This window comes from Lissotriton vulgaris, unplaced genomic scaffold, assembly GCF_964263255.1.
Source record: "Lissotriton vulgaris unplaced genomic scaffold, aLisVul1.2 SCAFFOLD_746, whole genome shotgun sequence".
Taxonomy (NCBI): domain Eukaryota; kingdom Metazoa; phylum Chordata; class Amphibia; order Caudata; family Salamandridae; genus Lissotriton; species Lissotriton vulgaris.
In genome coordinates this window covers 288,027-308,007 of record NW_028253106.1, presented here as the reverse complement: position 1 = coordinate 308,007, position 19,981 = coordinate 288,027, and the positions used below count along the sequence as shown (strand labels likewise).

At 44.9% G+C, this 19,981-nt stretch overlaps 1 protein-coding gene across 1 annotated transcript in view; it reads right to left on the bottom strand.

The window, feature by feature from the left end:
- The window catches only part of LOC147661164 (prolow-density lipoprotein receptor-related protein 1-like), an 887,002-nt gene that overhangs the window by 603,311 nt on the left and 263,710 nt on the right, over positions 1-19,981 (bottom strand). The window lies entirely within an intron of this gene.

Here is a 19,981-nt window from a genome sequence, read left to right as displayed (position 1 = left end):
AGTACAAAGTGTGTATATACACACACATTGTGCTTGAAATAAAAGAAAAAACATGCATGCCACAAGAAAACAAGCTTTGATTCTAATACATTAATACTCGAGCATTGCGGTGAGGCACTAAAAAGAAAGTTAAACGCAAACAAGTTACCCTCTGTGTGAATATTCATATACAACTAAGCAACAAAAGGTGGCTTCTGAGCACAGAAAGCTGGGACAATTGACAAAGCTGGCCCATGGTCAGCACAAAACTAATGATTGGGCAAGGCAAAAGAGGTGACTGATTAGGCTCATAAGCACAATTGGAAGAGGGCTGATCTACATGGAGTTTCAATAAATGTTTTATAGATTAGTTTCTATGTTGAGTGAATTCAAGAAAGCCTCCCCTCCCCTAGCGCCTTGAGACCCTCGTGGGTATATAGTGGGCTTTACAAATGCTGCAATTCATTGATCTTCACTGTATACGATTATAACTAAGTTTTTTAAGGTTAGACCGTGGATAAAGCCTGGAGTTAAGCAATGAGCTATCGAAGGGGCTAAAATGCATCTTTATTCAAGCAGAGCATCAAAATTGCAATCCTTCACTTGACATGGTCAATATAGCGAACTCCATCGCTTCTCTCTGGTCCAGTCATTGAACAGTTGCATGACTATACATTCTGAACGGAACTAGCCGAATGAAAGGAAGGGGGTGAGGCAAATAGTTTTATCTGATCAGCAATTTGATCAAACATTGGGAAGAAGCCAACATTTTTAGGCTGCAGATATTTAATTTTATATTGCCTTAGCTAAATGTAAAGTTCTCTTCACTAAATTTGACTGAATGGTGATTAGAAGTACAAATTGACCAACGTGGGGAATTTGTAATAACGTGGCTTTAAAGTAATGCCCTAGTTGTGGGTGCTCAAGGAAACAATCCTGATCTGATGTAGTACTACTACAATTTGTGTAAAGCAGTAGCGGTTCCTGGAGGGAGTGCTGCGTGGCAGTGTGGAGGTGGGGTAGTAAACTACGGCATACGGCCAAACGGAGTTAAGTAAACAAATAAATAAAAGTAATTTCGTTGTGCGCACGGTGTCGCATTTGGCAATGCAGCACGCGCAATTAAATTACATTTATAAACTTACCTCTGTTTGGCCCCATGCGATAGTTTACTACCCCCACCCTGCTCCTCCCTCGCCCCGCAGCACTCCCTCCAGGAGCCGCTACTGGTGTAAGGCCATTCTAGAAAATAGTCCTGGAATTAATAGGCCAAAAAGCTCATCTAATAGTAGAGTAGCACCACTTCAATTGAGGTCAATGTAGAGAAACTAGGCTTCACATAAGTCCCTCATTAGGTGTAGTGACAGGAATGTAGGCTGTATAGTCATAGGAACTCATATGCCCCGCCACAAGCCCAGGCATGCAGAAAGTTCTTCTAAAATAAAGGTTTTGATCTCAGACCATAGAATATAAGCTTAAGCTAAGTATGTATGGCACGCCTCACTGAGAATTTAAGTGTCTACAAGAACATTTAATCCTAAACATACATCACAAAACCAGTTACCATGTACTAGCACTATACAGGTTCCACTAGCATGTAAGTGTTAGATGAGCTGCATACAACCATTTTAAATTCCCACATCTTACCTTAAAGCACAATTACTTCATGCTATCAGTTGAAACATGGATCAGCAAGCTCCAAATATGCAGATTTAAAATTTGAAAGGAGTACAACACCGAACAACCCACCTTCTCCGGCCAGGGGGTGTATATCTATACCCATTGCACTCTCCCTTCACATCTCTATCTCTCAGGTGCATGTATCAGATTAATGTTGGACCCACATTTATCTTATTCAATATGGCAAATAAGTAGTCCCATCATACCAAATAAATGGCTTTTTATTCAAAATTAGCTAAGTGACGGCCAAGAGGTACTCCAATCAGACAGGTAGTGCATTATAAAGAATACTCGTGTTGATCTGCCCAGCATGAAGCCGCAGTGGTCCAGCTGAACCATAGAAGTTAAAAAAAAAAGCTTATTTAATTCGTAACTCATTTAACAGCAAAACATACTCAATGAATGAAAGCATGCAAAATATATTTTTGTGGAGGGGAAAGAGAATATACCGATACGCAAATATTTTCTAATGCCCCACTGTAGTCTCTTTTTGGTCATTTGGTCGTTTTGGATCCAGTAACCAGTAGAGTGCAGCAGAGAGCTGCGGACGCTAACCTTCACAGCTGCCTGCTACAGAGTAGCCGCAAGGAGGGAGAAGCTACGGCGGTATTGAAACAGTTTTCCCGGCTAAAATCTGATGCGAATCTTCGGCAGCGGCGGCTAGAGTAAGCCAGGGACCAGGGTCCAGGAGAGCCGCGGGAGAGCCGCAGGAGAGCCAGAATCGGTCCGGGGGGAGTGGAGAGGCGAGAGGCTGTCCTAAGGCCGCCCTAAGCCACTATGGGGGAAAAACTGCTGGCAAGCAGATAAACTGACATCCTTGCTCAGCAGCATTACTTGGTGCCCGATTGCGTAGCGGAAGGTGTTTCCCCGCTGGAGTCCGTCGGGGTGTTTCAAACAAAAGCCGCCGAGTATTGCAATCCTTGTGTCCGTGTGCTCTATCCCAATGCGTGGAGGAGTTGAGATGTTCAGACGAGAGCAGACGAGAGCACAATTCCGGAGCGTCCTACCAGCTCGTTTTTAGGTTTCGCCTCGCCGAAGGATGCGCTCTGCGCATCTTTTCGGCGCAGGCGAAATCCTGTTGAGAACTGTAAGGTGGCTTTGTTCGGCCCTCGTCCTTGATTGGCTGGCTCCGTAAACGGAGCCTTGCCATTGGACGAGGGGCCTGTCCGTCAATGCCGGACCAGACACGGGGGCGTTCCCGACATTCTTTGGCTTTTGCCGACGTCACGGGACGCCGGGAACGCCCCCGTGTCTGGTCCGGCATTGCCGGCACCTCCCTTGTTAGGTCAAGAGCTGTGTGCACAGGCGCGCATATGGTGGCGTGATTTCGCTATCCCTCCTGCACGTGCACCGCGCTGTGCACTTCGGCCACGCTTTTCTCTCTCCACCTTAACTCTCTCCTCCCTCTTTCTACTACCCCTTGTTTTTAAAGCACATAGCGCCTTAATTTAAAACTGTTCTGCAGTATTTTCGCACTGGTGTCAGTTTAACATGTTAATGTAGAGCTATTTTCACTCAATTCAGCGTGACGAATTTCGTAACTTTCATAGCATATGATCAGATCTGCTCCCACTTGTAACAACGCTTTGTTTTCACTTTGACCGTCAAACGTATGCAGGAAAGTATCTTTCGGCTGTTTTTACTACTTAACATAATCTCCAAACAGAATTCTATTTCTATTCCTAAAATATCAGTGGACGCATCCTTTCCACCCTCCAAATCGCAATTTCACAAAAAAGCTTACGTTACATTTTTAAAGGGTTACGATGTGGTTAATAAACGTTGTCGGATGCATTTGATTTTAGCTCACCCTACGTAACAAAAAAAAACGTATTAATCATAATTGGGCGGCGAACCCTAGTGCATTTATCAATGCTTGTTCACTAAGCTGCTACAAGTGGTCATGGGATGAGAGTTCTAACCTATGTATTTATAACACATCGAGTGACTCGAAGAACATCTCTTTAAAAGTTTAACGCCTGTGAGTTTGTCAATGTTAGGGTGTGTGGTGTGAGGGGCGCTCAGATGCTGGAAGCTAGCACGGTCAATGCATCGATGGGCCGTTTTAACTTTAGACAAAATAAGTGTAGAGGAGTCACCGGTTCAAATGAAGGAAGGGCTCTGCGGAAGTTTGACGTAATGTGACTAGCTGTGTGTGAAAGACGAGTGCTAACCCCCCCCCCCCCTCCCCGCCCTCATTTCCCCCAAGTGCTTTCTGCACCCATCACATGGCGTCACACTTAAGCAGAACCCTGTCTCATTTGAGCCGGTGGGTCATCTGCACTTATTTTCAGGGACCAGCTTTTATTTTTCCTCAAACGTTGATGCAAGAGAAGAAACACCGAAAGGAGAAAAAGAAATGAAAACCCGAAGGCAGGGATGTACAGGAAGCTGCAAGAGTGAGATGCAGGGAGTGAGTGTCTGGAGGAGGATGATGGAGGCACCAGTGGGACTCAGGACTATAGCGCCTTGGTGTTCAGGACCCGACCTTGGCTAGCGACTGCCGAGGGCTTCCAAACTCAGGGTCCTGGCATTCATTCTTTTCTTTTTTACAAATTAAGCACTGGCCCGGTTATTACTCACACAGCCCATACTATAATGGTAACTCTAGCGGCTAGAAGGCAGCGCTGGCACTAGGAGCATGATGGCGGTAACTTGAAAAGAGGGAGCAAGGCGAAGTCTGTCCCCCTATAAATCGAGTTGGGGAGTTTCGCCTCCCGCTGCGGGGGTAGCGCTGCATTTCATGCCCGCACTGGGAGGTGTCACAAGTCTTCATCAATGCTCTGCTTCTCGGAGCACCCCGCAAATTCGCTTGCATTTGCACTGGGTTTGCATTTTATAGCGCTTCACACCAGTGGACTTGAATGGTTTTAAGTTGCAGCCTAAGTATATAGCTCCTCCTGCTGGGGACCAGGTGTAGTTACAGAGCTTTGTGTCTCATGGCTGAATACTAGTCGTGAAAGTGCGAAGTGAATGGGCAGGACTACGATTGGTGCTATGACGTGGCTCACATTTTGAATTGAAGGTCGTTACAATGTACAAGTATTTCCACCATTCGTTAAAACATGCACTCATAAATAATTCTCGTCCTTGAGGTCCAGTAAATTCTTTTGTAGTTTATTTCTGGAGATTCACAGCTTTTGCCAAAATTAAAGAGGGATTACATATCCGCCTCATCAGGGAAAAGGGATATGGTATAAAATCGGGCACCTTCCTAAAATCGGGCAGGAATTGAACGGCTTTCTTTTCGCGGAAGTATTGCAATGCTGATTTTGCATCCCCGGTGTTGTTCTGGTCACAAGACAGCGTGGCTGAGTTCCTTTGCCTCGGTGACCTGTCCAGAGTCAATCACTTATTCCACAATCCAGTGGACCTTTTAATTTGCATGCGGTGGGGCTGCAGTCGGCATGGAGCTGTTTATGTTGGATGGAAGGCAGACTTTGCAGAACGTGTTTGCTGAGTTGATTTCTGTGTAAAATTTAATACCGAGGCCCGGATTTATAAAAGGTGTTGCGTTGTCTGTACGTTGCACAAGGCAATGCAAGGCAGAGTGAAGAGTGAGTGTGTAGAGTGAGTGTGCAGAGTAGTGAGTGCAGAGTAGTGAGTGTGCAGACTAGTGAGTGCAGAGTACAAAGTGAGTGTACAGAGTAGTGACTGCAGAGTGCTAGGGAGTGCAGAGTGACTGCAGAGTGCTAGGGAGTGCAGAGTGACTGCAGAGTGCTAGGGAGTGCTAGGGAGTGCAGAGTGACTGCAGAGTGCTAGGGAGTGCAGAGTGACTGCAGAGTGCTAGGTAGTGCTAGGGAGTGCAGAGTGCTAGGGAGTGCAGAGTGCTAGGTAGTGCTAGGAAGTGCAGAGTGGCTTGGGAGTGCTAAGGAGTGCAGAGTGATTAGGGAGTGCAAGGGAGTGCTAGGGAGTGCAGGGGAGTGCAAGGGAGTGCTAGGGAGTGCAGAGTGACTAGGGAGTGCAGAGTGACTAGGGAGTGCAGAGTGACTAGGGAGTGCAGAGTGACTAGGGAGTGCAGAGTGACTAGGGAGTGCAGAGTGACTAGGGAGTGCAGAGTGACTAGGGATTGCTAGGGACTGCAGAGTGACTGCAGAGTGCTAGGGGGTGTTAGGGACTGCAGAGTGACTGCTAGGGAGTGCTAGGGATTGCAGAGTGACTGCAGAATGCTAGGGAGTGCAGAGTGACTGCAGAATGCTAGGGAGTGCTAGGCAGTGCAGAGTGACTAGGGAGTGCTAGGCAGTGCAGAGTGACTAGGGAGTGCTAATGAGTGCAGAGTGACTAGGGAGTGCTAATGAGTGCAGAGTGACTAGGGACTGCTAGGGAGTGCAATAGAGTGCAGAGTGCAAGCGAGTGCAGAGTGCAAGGGAGTGCAGAGTGCAAACGAGTGCAGAGTGCAAGGGAGTGCAGAGTGACTAGGGAGTGCCGAGTGACTAGGGAGGGCTAGGGTGTGCTAGGGAGTGCAGAGTGACTAGGGAGGGCTAGGGTGTGCTAGGGAGTGCAGAGTGACTGCAGAGATTAAGCTAATGGCAATGTAAATGACAATGGCATTTATTTATCTGTTTTCAAAACCAACACATAAATACAAATTTTGTCATTTACAATGCCAATAGCTCTAACTTTTCCAAAGGCGAAACCATTGCATTGTAAATGCTTGTTCTTTGAGCCTTCAAGACGCTGTTATCTCCAGCTGAGGACACGCACTTGTGCAGGGAAAGACAGCGCTACGAACAGGTACTAGTCGTTTTCCCTTGAGAGTGGAAGACTGTGCCTGGAGGCGCTCTCCTCTCGGGGACACGCTGTATTTTCCTAATTATAACACCTTGCGGCTCATTTTCCATTTTATACGAATATTTGACGAATATTTGACTATGTGCCAGGAGTAAAGTGGTTCGCTTGTCTGTTTACCTTAACAGTGCATTCTGGTACCTTGAGTAGGTGAATCCTCGCACTGGTACTTTTGCGCTGGGAATGCTGTAATTCTTTCTGCGCTTTCATCGTGACACGTTGAAGGTCTTGGCAGGACTGCCAGGATATTTGATTTCGAACTTCTTTTCACGTTATTACAAGGTTATAGGAATGTTCTAGAAGAGAGCTGTCAGAGCATGCTTTACCACGCTTTGCAGAAGATTATATTTAAAACTTTGAGCATTTTATGGAAAGAGGTCTGACTATTACACGAAGCAACTATAGAAGCTGGCCACTCACCTTAACGAGAGGAACAGTGCTGTTTGTCTGTTTTCTCAAGAACGGAGCGAAAGTCCGCCCTGCACTTCATCTTGCTGGTCTCCTGAAGCCTCCCCTCGACGAGGACTCGCTGGTGTGAGCGAGCCCTGCAATCGGCAGGGCTGGTGATACGCTCCCAGCTTGAGACCCACGGGTAGAGGCTCGGGACTACAACTTGCAGCGAGCCGGGGGACTGTGAGGACCAGCATCCTCCAGGTAGCCCAGCTGGTTCCTCTTCCCCCGGCGCTCCCGCCCACGGACACGCCCACTACCTACAAGTACATAACTACATCACTACTCCCGCGTCGCGGGCCGTCTGTGGCCGTCCGGGGACGTACGGGGACGGGACGGGCCACCCCTCTTACCTCTTGCTCACTAACCTCAAAAGCACCGCGGATCTACGAGAGTAAGGTCATCACCAGTAGATAATTGAACATAGAAATTGGCTTAATATAGACATCGCGAGTAAAAGTGAAGGGTGGTAGAGGAACGCCAGGAACCTTCCAATAGTAACAGAATAATCTAATCCCTGGCGAACCGAGTTACCTAGAAACTAAATCAGACCGACAATCGGATAAGAAATGGGATTCAAAAAACTGCGATCCTGCACAATATTTATGAAAAGAATGGGTACCGAGAATGCAGTACGGAAATCCTCAGATAAAGCTATAAAACATGGTCGTATAACTCACACTCCGGCAATTAGTACATATTTCTCTGCCCTTACAACTAAAGAGGATCTAGTAACACACACCAGACAAAGAAATTACTCTCAACTCATCAGTAACCACTGGGGTAGTAAAAAGTAACCCAATGAAACTTCAATCACCACAAAAATTGTGCCATCTGGATCCTGACTCAAGCAACAAACTATTTTGCTCTCCAAAAGACCTACAATCCTCGAATAACGAGGCGACTCATTTAAAAACCTCAACCCCTATAAAAAGCCGTGGGAGCTCATCGCTACTTGAGGAATTATGTACTAACAATTCAAACTTAATGAATCAAAAGTCAGAACTTAGGTCAACCAACAGTCTTCTGAAAAAAACGTCTCCTCAAGTCCTCTCACTCGATTCTTCATTGGACCCTTTTAATCTCAAAAATAATATCATTAATACAGCTACACCAATGTCAAAGGCCCTTTTTTCGCTTCAAGAAATATTGGAATCAGTTCTTTCATTTTTAGGAAATATCTTAGAAAATTCCGACCAAACCTTGGATGTTCAAATCGGGATATTAAAACATCTAGTTGAAGAAAAAAGGAAAAAAGATCCTTCTGAAGCAGAGAAAAGTAATTTGTTAATTAAAACCAAACATGCGCAAAAGGACATTTCAAAAGAATTTAACAAAGACCAGGAGAAAACAAAACGTGAGTTTGTTACTCAGACATCAGAAATCCAAACACAACAAAACCAGAAGTTGGATAACCAAAATGAATCCGTAATATATTCTCTAAAAAAATTATTTAAAGAAAAACCTCAACAAAAAGTAAAATACCCAATTTTTTCAAAAACAAGCATAACAGATATACATAAAAATGATCCTGCACAAGATACCCAGGAAACACGCACTAATAATATACCAAGCGACGAAAGGAGAAATGATAGCTAACAAAAAAACGAAAAATGACCAAGAAGGAGGAAAAAGAAGGAGGAAAAAACCAGTAAGAAGGATCCAAAAAAAGAAAACCTGTAAACTAAAATTACAAAAACCTACCATTATTTATAAATCCGACGAGGCACAATTCGATGATAAAACAAAGCCTCAAATTATCGAAAAGTTGGAAATCAACAGAAATTTCGAAGAAAAGATGCAACATTTGGATCCAAGAGCTGAAGAGTATGCTCCAATCAGACTCTCCGTACAATCAGGTCAAAGAAGCATAAATCCAAGTGAAGCTATCAACAGGTACAGACAAAAGGGTGAAGAGTCACACTCCAAACTCTACAATTTGAGGAACTTTTCCCTACCGACTCAGCCCCACTTAATAGAGGAAGGATTATTAATCTTTTACATCACATAAGGTCTTTACAAACACTGACCAGCAATGAACTCGATTTAGTGATCTTTCCCAAAAAAGATAATATCAAACTAGTGACAGTAACATTCTGGTCATCAGTCCTACCAGGGATCATACTCAACGAAAAGGAGATACTACATAAACATGGATACGACGTAGTTGAAAGAGTGGAACCAATGGTCAATAAAATCCCAATTGGGTACAACGATCAAATACAATCAATTTCCATCACACACGTCAAAAAACTCCATCGAAATTTTGGCGTAACAGAAGACCTTGGAATTAGGTATTCAGGAACAAACTTTACAGGGAAAGATACCCTAAAAATTCAGGTGGACAATGGACAAAGGGCAGTCTGGTACAATGACTCAAAAGAAATCGAAAATAACAAGAGCTTAAAGTCCTGGTCTTGGGTTTCGGAGACTTTGAACAGCAACAAAGTTACGACCACTCTACGACAATCTGTTTAGCACCGGATTAAAAATCACATCCTGGAATATCGCTGGTAGAACTAAGAGCAAATTGTCTGAAGCCACGAGTAACCAGCCTGATATCCTGATCCTACAAGAAACGTGGGCGACTGAACCATTCACCCATAAAGGCTATTATGTCTATGATATCCCAGCAATACCCACCAAACGCGGTCACGCAAAGGGTGGTTTGGCCATTCTACGGAGGGAAGAATACTCGTGGGCGCAGGAAATAGTAGATACTAATCTAGAAAATTTGCAGTGTATCAAAATTTCCGTAAAAATACATAGCACAGCTCCTCAAAAGGCAATCCTTCTCTTCAATGTATACGCCCCTCCAGGCAAAAAACTGGATACCATATTCCTAGATATAATGGAAAATATTATGACCATAATAGAAGATCATCTCTATTTGTCTTATTTAATCGTGGGAGATTTCAATGGCAAAATTTCTAATACTGAAATCAATAAGTGGGTAAAACTATATGTAGAAGAATCAATGGAAATTACAACTCCACACTTTCCCAAAAGTATATTAACTGACAAAAGCGGTAAATTGTTACTAACAGCACTGCCGAACTTAAACGGGGTAATATTGAATGGTAACATGGAAGGGGACATCCCGGCAAATTACACTGGACGGGGCAACGGAACCCCTTCCATTATAGATTACATCATTAGCAGTATGGATCTGCTGGATACAGTTACGTATTTGCACACCCAGTTTACTCAAGTGAGTGATCATGCACTAATGCATCTAACCACAGACTGGATATCCAAATCTTCATCAGTCTGTCACATCATTTACCACAAAAGTACAATAATGATAGAAAGCGAACAGAGACGCATTTTCTGGAACTCCGACTCTGGACAAAATCTCAAAATTAATTGAACACTCTCGATTCCTAGCAAAAACATACTCGGTTAATCCAATAGAAAACTTCGAACTCATCATTAAGGATATCAAAAACTTCATTTTAAATATTTTACAAGAGGGTACAGTAGGTGATAGCAAGAGGAAAGATAAAAACAAACACATTTTTCTGAACTCTGAATTAAAGAAAAAGCTCAATAAACGTATACGTGCCCAATATGTGAATTATTCACCATCTACGAAGAAGGAAATAAATAAAATAAAAAATCAACTGAGACGTGAGAATCAAAGCAACAAAAAAGCAGTGCAAGATCGCAACTGGGTTGACATTCAAATAGCAGCAAAAAAATATAACCAGCGCAAATATTGGTTTCTAATCGCAAAAATAACAGGATCAAAAAAGAAATTGCAAACTATACCGGTCCCACCGAATGATTATGAAACCTATTTGTTAGATCTTTATAAAGCAAATCTAACAAAACCATATGAAAATAGTGAGACCTACATTACAGAAAAAGATAATCGACCAATAACTAAAACCACAGTTATATCCGTCGAAATGAACATTCGTAAAGCAAGAAGCACAGGTGCCTCTGGCCCCGATCAGATTCCGATCAAGGTGTTGCAAGCAGACCCAAAGGAGTGGAGTCAGTTGTTATGCCCCCTCTTTAACCATATTTTTGACATCGGACAGGTACCTAAATCGTGGCAGGGGAGCATCATCATCCCCATTCACAAAAAGGGGAGTAGAATCCTAGCAGGGAACTACCGTCAAATAGCACTCATGGACGCCGTAGGAAAAATATTTGCAGCAGAAGTACTAGATCGCTTGAAAGAATGGGCTTTCTCGTTGGGTCTAATACCTATGTTCCAAGCAGGTTTTAGACCTAATCACTGTTACAGACAACATCGCGATCATTCAGGCCACTTTATATAAATATGTAACCCGGAAAACCCAGGTCGTATATGCTGCATTCATTGACTATTCGACGGCGTTCGACCGTGTAGATCGACCAACACTATGGAGAAAATTAAGGAGGCTTGAAATTCATGAACAACTGCTACAAACCATAGTAAACTTACATTCTAATACTTGGTGTCAAGTCCAAATGGGGAGAGAAAAAGGCCTAACAAAAGTAATAAAAACAGATAATGGTCTAAAACAAGGGTGCCTTCTAGCCCCGATCTTATTCTCCCTTTACCTAAGCGACTTGCCATATCAGCTGCAACTGGGCTCCAGTTTGCCTCCTAAAATCGCCAAACAAAGCATACATGCATTGCTCTATGCTGATGACAGTGTTAGACCTCACTCCTTTCGGATTACAAAGATCATTGGATATCTTGCACAAATATTCCAAAGAAAACTCCTTAATTCCAAATATAAAGAAAACAAAAGTGGTAGCCTTTTCGGGGAGGAAACAAAGCGCTAAATACAGCTGGAGGCTTGGTGGAGAAAAGATAGAAGAGGTTAACGAATATCCCTACCTCGGCAGGATCCTTTCTAAGAACCTAACACAACACAGATAAAAAATTTACAAAGGAAATCCGATATACACGCCGCGGCCCTCTCAAGACTCTACAGTGCCACTGGGAACAGGCATTTTTCCTCAATGTTAAAAATATACAGAGTAAAAATACAGCCTGTATTATCCTATGCGACGGAGTACATCCCCATAAAGCAATGGGTTTTTATGGATCGCAAAGAAGGGAAAACTCTAAGAAGGATAATGAAGGTCTCAGACTCTGTACCCGTTCAAGCACTGAGATTAGAACTATCTATCACAAGCTCTTATGCTACAGCTGTGGCTAACGTAATTAGGTGGGCCTATAATTTACTACATGCAAAAGAGAATACTCTAAGATCACTGCTGAAAAAAGAGACTTTCGGGTTGGATGCCAAAAAGCAAATTTTTCTAGAGAATGACTGTTGCATTTCGAATGGCAAAAATTAGTCCAGACCTACTGCTCACTTGGTCAACAGCGCAGTTAAAACTTTTCTTAAAATGTTTCACCCCTAAATTGAGCTATGAACTGGACTTCGAACATTGCAACAAACTATCTACTTATAAACCCTTTGCAGACTTACTGGAATATAAACAAAGCCAGCATTATATCGGGTTTTCCTTGACGCATGGTGCAAGGAGGGCGATCACTATGCTTCGACTGGGCATCCTACCTGTATTAGCGTACACATCAAGATGGCTCCCTGGAGGGTCGCCAAAATGTACATTGTGCGAAGGGGGTGTTCAGAACTTAGAGCATGTACTATTTGTATGTCCAAATCTTAAATTAGCCATAGCTCGTGCAAGATATCTTGACCCTATCTACCGTTCCTGCAGAATTATAATGGTGAGAGAACTTATATTATTGTGCAAGCAGCCTCCGAACGAATTCGTATGCTATAATCTTTATAAATTCTTAAAATCTTTTTTACCTTTATATTGATATATAATGAAATTTTATTGAATGTGTAAAATGTAAAATTTGTGGTCCTCTGTTGAGTACCAACACAAATAAAATCTTTTTGACTTGACTTTTTGGCAAAACATAATCAGCACCAATGTTCGCTTTACAATACATGCAACATCTTGAGATCTGGCATAAGCAATCACAAACATCTTGACTTATGTTGTACTTGTACCTAAAACAATTCCAAAGCGTGTAACCATCCGTTACCGCGCATAATATTACAAATCAGAACCATTTCCACTCAGCAATGCTAGAGATTTAATTGCAGACCTTTTCACCCACATAGGGCCCAAATATTTTGCAACACATACACAGAGGATAAAGATCAGTTCTTCGAATCCTCAGGGCTACATGGTCATTGACCTAGTTTGCAGATCAGACCCAACCAAAAGGAGCGAACTCTAGCATATTCAGGACTTTCAAATAGCACAGCAGTACAGAATCAACATGCCTTCACAGAAAGGACAAACCCCTTGAGCTCAACCAGTCCTCCTCGCATTGAAAGACTACAATGGGAGGGACCCCACCCTGAATTGAAGATTCAATTTCTTGTCCAATGGTAATGTAATAAGGTCTCAAAACTGCTCTAGGCCATAAGTGGACTTTAAATACAAGTATTCCCCAGTTAACTTTGTGTCCAGAAATGAGTGTTCCTCCCTAAAAAGCATTAATGACAAACAGGGGTTTTGAACTACTTCTTGGGTGGAATGTTATCGGCCACTGGACAGGGTCAAAAATCACAAAACCTTAAAGACTAGACCTAGTCATCAACAAAAAACAAGTTTTTGTTGATGACTAGGCAATTGTATGGTACTGGTCAGCATGGATATCTTAAAGAGCGGCTGAATGGTGCTCAAGCTTACGGGTAGCCCATATTTTACGCCAGAACAAAAATGACTGTAGTGGGGCTTTAAGGGCTACTTTTTTCAACCCCTTGTCTGAGGAGGTGAAGCAAAGGGGTACTAAGTGGGAGTGAGGCAACTGACCTCAAATGTGTTATCAGATCTGGTTATGTCAGAGGTCACTAAAGTCCCATAACTTCACCATACAATGTTGCTCCTAGGGCCTTGGCTTCATAAACTTTTAGCACCGGGGTGATAGGCTTTGTATGAGGATAGAGATGTGCTTTTAGGGTTGCACCCACAATCCATCTGTTTTTATTAAAGCTTTATTGATTTGAGGGCACCATGACATATTGCATGCATGAGCTTTCAAAGGATGCTACATTTTCTAATGCATTGTTCCAATACTAGACATACTTTGTATGGTGATTAAATGCCATAAATTTCGATTAGATGACATTACCCTCTAGACCATGTTCCACACAAAAGGCACCAAATCTGCTTAGTTTCTGCAGATAACAGATTACCAAGTTGTCATCTGCAAACAATATAGGTGTCTTAGTAATAGCTATCAAGGGGGCATCTGGGATTTCAGAAATAGTTAACTAAGCTCTTTATGTATAAATAATAAGGGTAGGCGAAATATGCATTCTCGGCATACACCTCAAGACCAGAATCATCTGTCAACTGGCCCTGGGACCACCACCACACATGGGCGTAATTCTTTTCATGCAGCCTGAACAAAGAACATTTCGGAAGGCAAACCCAGCACCCCAAGGACCTGCCATAGATTTTGAGGATGGCACCAAATCAAAGGCAGAATTTAAGTCAAAGGCAACATACAAGTTGCTTTTGCCAAGCAACACGGTCTTCCAAAATACTGTAACAAATCAAAAGGCTTGGCCTATTGAGGTTTCTGGGTGAAACCCAGCTTGCAATGCACTGACAATATTCTGTGGCCCAAGCCTGAACGTTTCTAGTACCATTTGCCCGAATAACGTTTGGCTGCAGTCTAGAAGGCTAATCGGCGCACTCTGTTCTACCATCACCTCAGCTTCCCATGACTCAGGAATTTGAGTCTCTCCTCCCCCCCCCCCCCCCCCCCCACCCTACCCCATGGTGGCTGCATTTGTAAGAGCTAATTTATAGTCAATCAAGATAAAGATTGTGGATACACACTTCTACTGGTAAGATGTCTGGGCCGGTTGCCCACCCGCCCACCCTCTGGTAAAGGTAGAGAAGGAGTTGGTCACATCCACTACTATAAATGAGGGGGTGTTGAAGCCTGAAAAACTACTGCACAATGTGGGTTCCTCTATGGCATTATCAGTTTAAATCAGGGCTGGGAAATGGTTTAGCTAATTGGCAGTTGAGACATGGTTCTGAGCCTCTGGTTTAACTACATTCCAGTTTGGCAACTCATTTCCAAAATCGTGGAGGATCCTTAGAGACACAGGTTTCTGTCAACTCTTGCCTATTAATATCCCACTCTTTGCCTTAAACATGCTAAGTTTGTAAGCTTTTTGTGTTTGTAGTCAATTTTTTGTTTAATGGCCTTTTTTTTATATCATGCAGTATATGTCCCTACATACTCTATTAAACCAAACATTGCCTGTCCGCGAGGATTCCTTACTAGTTGCAGGGTGTACTGCACAATAGGCTTCTATTTCTTAAAAAGGATTTAATGCATCTCAACCATGGTCGTTTGGTATCTATTTGAGATACAATCTCTTGCACATCAGTCCAATTGCTAGGTAAAAGTTCATGTTTCAACATCTAGCGTCACTTTATACGAGGCCCATCTGATGATTTTACAATGTCCCCTGTGCTAACAAGGGTTGAGGTCCACTACAATTTTCTTTTAAGATCAATCCTCATAAGACAGAGGGCGTTATGATCACTCTACTCTTTCCAGAATGATCAGGTCTTCCACTAAACACCATACCTTTAGGTCCACCAGAAGATAATCATTACCGCTTTTGTTCATATGATTATTAAATGTATATACACCCATAGTATCTGATTTGGTCCGACCGTTTGTGGCCCTGACACCCAATTCAATAGCAGGAGCTTTTAATTGAAGCGCTGCAGGAAGAGGAGGAGCAACGGGCAAGAGCGAGGATTGAGGGTGTAGCAGATCGGAAGATCGGAGCTGCCGAAAAAGCCATATCTGTAGCCGAGCCGCACAGCGTTGCTGCAGAGGAAGTGAAGAAAGTCGGCGGGCAGCGAACGAGAGTGGCAAGAGGCGGCACTGGTTTCAGTGCAGGACGGACCCCGGGAGACGGACACCAAGCACCACGAGGAAGTGAGGTGAGGTGCTGCAAGGGGGAGATAAGAACGTGTGCGGCAGCGTGGCTCAGTCCTCCCTCGGGCTTTCTTTGCCTCACGAGACTGGTGCAGCCCCTCCACTGGCGGGAAACTGCTGGAATTCCATTAAAAAACGCTGAAACGCTTGGCGCAGCCTCTTTTCCCGCTGGAAACTGCTGGATTCTATTTTTTTTTTTTAAACGCTGAATCGCTGAGAGGGCGGACCACACCTGGGCTTTTGCTGCAGTCCGCCCACAACTCTCTGCCCTCTGCCGCCGCTCACCTTTCCTGCATTCCCCCTTGCTTTTGGCAACCGTCCCTATGGCACCCGCGAGTAGAGAGCATCGAGAGAAGAGCGAGGGAAGCAGTGAACGGCGTGGTAAGGCGTCGTGAGCAGGGGATCGGTCTCGAGCGGTCATGGGCAGACCCGAGTAGATCCCCCGGTGAACTTTTGTAAAACGATTGCCACCGTGCTGCAGAGCGCCGATTTGCAGCCGAGTGCTGGACCTGATATGTAAACATACAGACGCCATTGAAACTAGTTTGACGCAGACAGATAGAACCTGACTTGAGCTTACGTCTGAGCGGGAGTGGAGCCTGGGCCTCTGGGTTGCTGTGCCCAGGAGGCAGCAGGCAGTGCTTCAGAGGTTCTGTACAAGTTTTGTTGTTAAGGAGGCTGAGAGAGAGAGAAAGTCGTGAGAAGCCGGATTTACCCTAGTTGCCGGAGCGGCACCCGCAGGCATATTCATCGTTTAGAGGCGGTGGTGGAGCAAGTGGAGAGGCGGCTTAGAGGCGACTTAGTGGCCCTTCGGCAACAGCAAAAAGGAAAAAAGGAAAAATAAAAAATAAAAAACTGCAAGTTCGGTGGTAAGAACCCCCCCCCCCCCCCCCCCAACGGCCGTGGTAGTTTGGTGTGTAAACGCGGCTGAGTGCACAGTGTGCCAGGGGAGAAAATCGCTGCTGGAAGCTATACCTACCCCCAAACCTTGTTGCCCTGTTTAGGAGCTAGTTTTTAAAAAAAAAACTTTATTTGCAGGATAGAATTATACAGTACATTCAGGTCATACAGGTTGCGATGTAAATAAATGTTTACAGTACTGTACATGCTTATTAAACATTGTTTAATTTTTCATTTTGTTGCATTCCCAACTCATCCCACCCAACTCCCCCCACCCAATTCCCTCCCCAGGCACTCATGTATAGGCATATCAGTTGTTATATCTACATGGCGGTACTTCCCGTGGCAGTCTTATTTAGGCTGGGTCGTTGTCGTAACACCTTTCGGGAACATACAAAGCACATTCCAAATACATATTGTCTACCTCTATGTAGAGTGCACCCGTGCCAACACTTGGGCTATTCCATCCGTGACGGCTGTGTGCTCAGGGAGTCTAACCATGTATCGTCCTGTAACAATCCTCACATCTCAGTTGGCCACAGACAATGTCTGACGCCTCCTCCCCACTAATCGTTTCAAAGGACAACATCATGGCATTCCATTCTAACGATATAGGAGTCTCTCAGACCTTTACGCTCCTCTAGCTGCAGTGCCAACCCTTCTGCCTTACCCCATCTCACCACTTCCGTCCTCCATACATCAGTGTCAGGTGGCCTACTCGACTTCCACCTCATAGTAATAGTGCGCTTAGCGAGCAGTATTGCAAGGTCGGCGAACCGTGTGGCTACACTTTTCTTCCTTTCCGTAGGCCCTAGGCCCAGTAAACTAAAGACATTGGTGTCATATGGCCTATTAGGGGCTACTCTGCGCAGGGCATCGTGTATTGTCTTCCAGTAATATCCTAGTTTCGGGCAATCCCACAACATGTGTACTAGCCTCGCATCTTCTAAGTCACACCGGGCATGAGTCAGGTGTGTCTGGGAACATTACGTGTAGTCGGTGTGGTGTGAGGTATGCACGGTGTAGAATCATGAGTTGGATGAACTTAAATTTCGGGTTCCGCGATACTTTCTTGGGGAATTTAAGGATACGATCCCATTCCTTCTCTCAAATCTCCCGTCCCACGTCCCTTTCCCATGTTTCTCTCAGCGGCTGTAGCGAAATCGCTCTCCCGGCACGTATACCATTCGTGATCCACTTTGTTAAATGACTACCCAATCCCATCAGGTACTGCATCGTAAGTAATGTATTTATACCTGGTTCAACACCTTCTGGCGACCAAGTCTGTGTGACGTATCGGCGCACCCCCGCATGTAGCAGGAACGATCCCCCAGGGGCATGGTGTGCCCTGCGGAAATCTTCAAAAGTCATCATAACACCCTCTCCGAAAAAGTCACCTACCTGCAACACACCCGCATCGGCCCATACTGCGAGTTCCTGAGTGGATAATAGCCTCGTACCCAGTGGGATCCCCAGCAATGGTATAGTTGGAGCATAGCAGGAAGCAGAGGATGTGTATCGTACAGCCCTTCTCCAGCAGGTAATTGCGATCTTGAGTAGGGGAGGAGACTGCCCGGGGATCACAGCTTTTGGATGTGTATGGCACCTTTCTCCCTGTCAGTTTGTCATCTATTTCATGCAGGTTGCGACCCGCGATCCAATAAGCCAGCCACTGCAGCTGACATGCATAATAATATGCCAATAGATCAGGGACTCCCATCCCGCCTTCTGCTGCAGGTAGCTGCAGCTTGGCTAGGCTAATACGGCGTCTACCCTTCCCCCACACCAGCTCCGTCATCATTGTGTTCAAGGTCCGAAATATAACAGCTGGCGCCAAGAAAGCCACCGACAAAGGTAATGTGGTCCAAAATTGCACCTGCGCTTTCAGCGCTGTTACGGCTCTGCCCAGGTTGCCGTCAAGCATGTCTTTCGCTGCTCTATAAACCTGTATCCCTAGATAACGGAAGGTCGTCTCTGCCATCTCAAAGTTATAGGGGGGCAAGGCAAGGGGTCACGCGCCTCAAGAGCAGTGAAACAGTACACGTACGGCTTAGACTCGCTGATCGTAAGGCCCGAAAGCACGCTAAAGGCCTCGAAAATACCCGGGATGGGATCTAGATCACCCTTTAGGTCTCTCAAGTAAAGGATAATATAATCCGCGTATGCCGATAACATGGGTCGTTCCGCCTCTGCCGATTCCTCTGTGTTGCGCTTTTTGTCAGAGTTTGCACAACAACGGTTCTAGTGCTAGTATGAACATTAAGGGGGATAGCGGGCAGCCTTGCCTGGTTCCCCTTGCTATGTCCAGTTGTGGAGATATACACCTGTTTGTGCGGACCCGAGCCATAGGGCGAGTGTATAATAATCGGACCCAAGCAATGAAGTCAGCTAGGATCCCAAACCTCTCAAGCGCCGCAAAGATATAATCCCACCGGAGTGAGTCGAATGCCTGACGTAAATCCAGGGAGATGCAGCCTTCAGCTGCAGTGGGTGAACGTTCATGGAGCATAAGTTGGCTAAGCCTCCTCAGGTTCATCGCTGTGCTCCTGCCAGGCAAAAAACCACATTGGTCTGGGTGGACTAATCTCTGGATATGCTGAGCTAGTCTCGTTGCTAAGACCTTGCTCAGGATCTTGTGATTGGTATTTAACAAGGACAGAGGCCTATAGTTAGCTAGGTGTATACTATCCCTACCCGGTTTAGGCAGTGAAACAATGAGGGCCTGTAGTGAGGTCTGCAGCAGTCCTTGTGCTTTCTTCGCTTCGTTGAGCACCACGTGCAGTCGTGGAGCCAACAGGTCTATATACGCCCCATAAAACTCCGCCGGCAGACCGTCGGTGCCAGGGGTCTTACTCCTCGGGAGAGCTTGCATAGCCTGTCTTATCTCAGCGACCGTGATGGGTCGTGCTAGTCCCTCACTCTGTGCCCCTTCCAGGCGCGGTATCTCAAGCCCATTCATAAATTCCTCGAACGCGTCTTCTGACATACGTCGGTGTGGTCCATACAATGCTCCATATTATTCTCGAAAGGCAGTGTTTATATCAAATTGTGTCGTGGCGAGCTTCCCAGTCTGGTCCCTAACCTCGAATATGGGAGTGGGGCGGGGGCATCTCTTTTTATTCGAGCCAATAGGGGCCCTGATTTCTCTGCGTGCGCATGTTGTTTGCAAGTGTATTCTTTGTAATCCAGGACACGTAGTTCCTCTAACAGCTCAGC